Consider the following 6000-nt stretch of genomic DNA (forward strand, 5'->3'; position numbering starts at 1 on the left):
ATGACCACAGAGAGTCAGGACCTCGGTTTAACGTCTCATCCGAAGGACTAAATATCATGATTAAACGGTGGATAACATCGTACCTATTATGTAAAAAATAAATAAAAATACCACTCTTGTTTGTTAACATTGTCAGGGTCTGAATCAGGTTTGAAATTGCGCCCATCCTTTATATTTACACAAGAGCAGAACCTGTGGTGGTTATGAAGGGGCAGGATATTTCCTGAACACGCGCTAAGCGCTGCCAATCACAACACACCGGGCCAGCTAACCAATCACAGCACATTTTGTATTTCGGAGGGATTATTACGTAATACTAATAATAATGTAAAATATATGAGAAATAATGTGTTTTTTTAACAAGCAAGCATGAAAGCATATTCTAGTACACCTCAAAAATGAAATCAAGACTTCGTAAAAGGGCGTAATAGGACCCCTTTAAGCAAGCAATTAAGTTCTCGACTAAGTTCACAACTAATTTGTGAGTCTTTTTGACTGATTCCTTAGAAATAACACACAAAAGAGTCATTTGCTTGTGAATGCAGAGTCATTTGCATAGCAAGGACAACACGATATTGTTTTGCCTATTTCTTGTAGGACATTCCAAAACCATTAATGAAACCAAAATTCATGACAATGGTTTTGTAGAGAAGAACTAACTGCTTCCCAAATCTTAACCTTGTTTCTTAACTGATAAGTGATATTTGCTGGCGGCTTCAGTTTTAGCACAACTTAATTAGTCTGTAGTGAGCGGATCAGAGACAGCTGCTCGTTTGAGCGGGAAAACAGATGAGCCAAAGAATCCTAAGGTTCATTCAACACCATATAAAAGAAGGATGACCTCCTTCCCGCTCCTGTTGCCTGCAATTTTTCCCTCAGCTAATGCGCAATATCTAAAGTCATTTACCTGGACACAGTGTCTATTGTGTGGATAATTAGCTTGCCGGCTGCAGGTTGAAGGAGGCTGCCCTTCCAAACACTCAGGAATGTCTGTGCTTGTCTTGGGGTTAGAATGTAATTAAATCAGTTTTCTTCCTGGCTGTGACTCAATGCCGACAACCTGTGAGGACAAGAACTTCTCCCATCTTGTCCTGGCAAGGAGCGTTAACTCCAGTTTCCAACTCGCATTGCCCCCTAACTGTCTTTGCCTCTTTCTACTGCTTTCTTTTTCCCTTGGCGAAAACAGATTAGTCAAAAAAGTTCACAGTAACTTGTTTTACAGTGAAACATTTTTTTTCTTGAATACATTTAAAAGGGATAGTTCACCCAAAAATGAAAATTCTGTCATTAATTACTCACCCTTATGTCATTTCAAAACCCATGTGACATTCGTTCATCTTCAGAACACAAATGAAGATGTTTTTGATGAAATTTGACTGACAGTTTTCTGTCCATTCATCATCAACTCAAACATCAGTTGTGGTAAACAGAAGCTCAAGCAAGTTTGCGTGCAAGAACAAATGAAGTTCATTCTCGTGTTATGCAGGTTCGGTTGAGTTTTTGTTCTCTGATCAATGAATCCTAAATTCAATCTGTTCATCATATAAAGCGATCAAGTCTCTTCAGAAATGTGGATTAACGGCTCAAATTTTTTTTTTTTTGGATTAGTTATACAATCACTTTATGAACTTATTGAAGTGTCAAAGTGTCAGAAGCCGGACGGAAAGCATCATCAAAAACAATTTTTGTTCTGAAGATGAATGAATGTCTTACGGGTTTGGAACGACATGAGGGTGAGTAATTATTACTGACAGAATTTTCATTTTTGGGTGTACTATCCCTTTAATGTATAATGACAACAATTGTATTAAATACAATTAAAAATAATAAAATAAATGTGTTCAACTGCATCATTTTATTTTGATAAATCACAATAAACATGCACTAAATGTTACATTTTTGACAAACGAATTCCGTAGTTTTGTCTGCTACGTATCAGTTTTGTTAAAATTAAACCTTTTGAAAATCATTTTCTTCAATTGAAATAAATCTGAAATATAAATATTAGATACAAAATTTTAACTTAAAACACTAGTAACTATCATCCATCTATTCTCCAAACTGTCCTCTGTAGGGTCGCAGGATGAAAGTTGCAATGGAAATTATATTTATAAATTAAAATGTCTTTCCAAGCTCTTGGAGGTGACTGGACCAATGCAGAGGGGAAAAAAAGTGAGTTTGAAGGAGAGCGAGTGCTGAAAAGGTGCTTTGTCCTGCTCCAGGTTGACAGAGGTGTGGTCCCGTCAGCGGTTGTGGTTCTAGGCGGACGTCCAGGCCCTTGCTGGCACTGTCTCATGAGCACAGCTGGGTCCAACACATCCCAGCCCAACTCCAACTGGAAGCCACCCCTGGATGGAAAATCAAACTGTACCCCTGTGCTCCATTCCCATTGGGGGATGCAATCTTAGTGCCCCTTGTGAAAAAAGGGTTGCATTTTATTTTTTAATAGTCCACTTTAGACACTAACTGTAAGTAACTTTGCAACTACATGTCAACTATCAGTCACTAGAGTATCAGTATAGACTGTTAGGTTGGGGTTAGGTGTTAGTAGAATAAGTTGACTGCAAAATACTTGAAAATTTACTTAATGTCTGTTTAGGAGCATCAGAATAAAGTTTTAGCTGATATTAATTAAGCAGAGTCTGCTAATACACTAATGACTGCTAGTTGACATGTAGTTGCATGCAAAGTTACTTGTAGTTAGTAGAATGTCTAAAGTGGACCATCAAAATTAAGTGTTACGAAAAGCTGTACACTTTATAGAATACTTTTAAAAAGAGTACTTATTACTGAAATAATTTACTTTTAATTAATATACTTAGGTGTGAGGCAGAGAAAGTAGCTAATTACAAATACGTCCGTTACAGTAACTTACTTGAGTAGATTTTTTGACATTTTTCTACTTTCTTGAGTATAATTAAAATGTGGTACTTCTACTCTTACTTAAGTACAATAAAAATAAAGTATTCAACTTCACTACATTTATTTTTCACCAAAAGTACAAAGTACTACTTTGGTGCTGAAGGAGCAACACTTTTCAAAACTACTGCGGTGGAGCAGCCCTGCGCTTCAGCCAATGACAGACAGATCTGAAGTGCTTCAGCCAATAACAGACAGGTCTGAGGCGTTCAGCCAATAAGAGACAGGTCTGACTCAGAGCCGTGTATTCTGACTCGGCGGTGCAAAACCAATCAAAACTTTCAGTTCGGTTGGGGGGCGGGGCTTCCAAACCGCTCGTGTTTTGGTTTTGAATCAGTATCGCCAGAGCCGTTAAATATGATCGCTAACGTTTCAATATATCAGCGAATGTAAGTGAGCTATGCTAATATTCTGATTAGCAACTCCTGAAATACGTAATCCCATTGATAATACCAGAGCACTGAGCACTTAAAGTAAATAAAAAACTCGGCTGATAACATAGACGGAGCAAGAACAATGGTAAGTGTGTAAAACAAACCAAAAGTCTTTAACTAAAGTTACTTATTCAACGTACTCTTTACTTGAGTCATATTATTTTTCAGTACTTATGCTTGTACTCAAGTAAATTATTACTTAAGTATCAATACTTTTACTTAAGTACAATTTGTTAGTAGGCCTACTCTTTCCACCACTTTTTAGACACTTTTATTGCATGTTATTTTCAATTAAATGAAAATGTATTATTGTTTACATTTATTTTAAATGCAATTATTATGATTAAGTAGATCTTTATACAGTAGGTCATTTCATAACTAATTCTATTGTCTTTTGCAATGTGTTTAAAATGCATTTTATGGTACTAACTAAACTAAAATATAATAGTTATTATTCTACTGAGTAAATTTAGTACTTAACTTTAAATTTAATATTCAATAACAATCTACCATTAAGTTATAATCACTTTACATGCTTCAGTATGTTAGTCAACACATCAAAATACTTCAAACCACAACAAAAAAATATTAAAACAACGATTTACAATGTTTGACATTATTACAAAGTGTACTCACTCATACTCAACTGTGCTACGAAACATAGTCATAAAAGTGTACTCTATTTAAGTGGCTTTTTAAAATGAATATTGTATTATCTATAAGTACAGTTTAAAAAAATGAATTTAAGATTCAAAATACACAAGTACATTCAATATAATTAAGTGCACTTATTTTTCACAAGGGCCCCTTGAACGTGAACACTGTAACAAACGTTTAAATTGAAGGTTAAAGTCACCATGAAATCAAAATGAGCAATTCTTTATAATTTTTAATTATTAATGATTTATCCGTGCACACTGTTTTTTTTTTTTAAATTCATCATTATTCTCGTCTTTCATGATACATTTCCTGGCGCGAGGACGGGACAACCTGTCACTCACCTGAGATCCACCATTAGCGGTCCATCCAATCAATTCCCCGCCCTACAGTTTTTCTTGTTTGAGAAGCCGTTTCACTTGGATATTTTCATTTAGGGAAGAAAAGACTATTGCATCTTCCGTTTCATGCTGTGCCACAGCATTTGGATTGGAAGGTTTTGGGCCGTGAATTGAGGAGTTTGTGTTGGCCGAATGAACATCAGAAGTGATTTACGATGTTAATGACAGATTTGCTGTGTCTGTCAACAACATCAACGCTCCTTGTTTCACTTGGAATTCTGCATGCATGATTGCGACTGTTAAAGTCAACAAGACATCAAAACTCACCATATTTATTTTCTTAAAACATGCTCTTTTTGTGCAAAATTCATTGTTCCACTTGAAATCACATCGAATATCCCGTTTCATTCAGAAATGCATCGGATTGTGGAAGTAAACCGGGTTGTCGGAAGTGTTGACAGAATCATAAGACGCTTTCCCCTGCCGTTTCCTTTGATGAGCCTGAAACACAGCAGCTCGAAACCCATTCGATATCAATGACTGTGTGGTTTGAACCTCAGTGGAGGACAGGCAGACGCTGGTTTGGAAGATGATCTCAATCTGGCTGATTTAATGGTTTGCAAATGGAATTGCGCCGCGAAGAGAAATGAGAGTTTTCCGCAGAGCGATTTCAATTGTCTACAGTTTCAGTGCTCATTTTGTCAGTGGTCTAAGTTAGTGAATGTGATCGAAATCAAGCCCCTGAGGATGCAAGTGTGTTTATATAGATCAATGTGTTCTGTGATTATGACGATAGATGATTCATGGTGCCTTTCGTATGAGATGAGAAATGTGAACCATATTGAAAGGGGTTTGTGAGTGAGGGTTCAGTTCGTCACACCAAAAGCACCAAATAAAAACCCCTTGCTGATGGATGCCATCCAAACCAAGCAAATTATGAGACAAACTCTTTTTATAAGAGCCTCAGTCACGCAAAAACACTACAAGCGAATCTGTTTGCTGTTTGCATTTACAAATACATTATTTTTAAAGGAAATTAATACTTTTATTAAGCAAGGATGCTGATCAAAAGTGACAGTAAAGACATTTATAATGTTACAAAAGATTTCTATTTCAAACAAGTGCTGTTCTGTTCTGTAAGAAATGTATCACAGTTTCCACACAAATATGAAAGCAGCACAACTGTTTTCAACGTTGATAATAATCAATTGAAATTTTAATGTTTCTTAATCATCAAATCATCATATTATAGAGTGATTTCTGAAGGATCATGTGACACTGAAGACTGGAGTAATGATGCTGAAAATTCAGCTTTGATCACAGGAATACAATACAATTTAAAATATATTCAAATAGAAACTCGCTTTTTAAAGTTGTAATAATATTTCACAATATTAATGTTTTTTTACTGTATTTTTGATCAAGTGCAGCCTCGATGATCAGAAGTCTCTTTCAAAAACTTAAAAAGTCTCTAAACTGTGAATGGTTGTCTGGCTGTCTCTGGGATATTTTAACATCAAAACAAGTGAGGTCTAAATGCATGTTCTACATATTGAAAATAATATATGTATACAGTAGTTTGGCTCTTTTCTCAATTCAACAATATAAAGTTGTCTCTTTCTAACACTAACACTAACTTTATAACTTTA

The sequence above is a fragment of the Pimephales promelas genome, chromosome 11, assembly GCF_988280905.1.
Source record: "Pimephales promelas chromosome 11, fPimPro1.hap1.1, whole genome shotgun sequence".
NCBI lineage: Eukaryota > Metazoa > Chordata > Actinopteri > Cypriniformes > Leuciscidae > Pimephales > Pimephales promelas.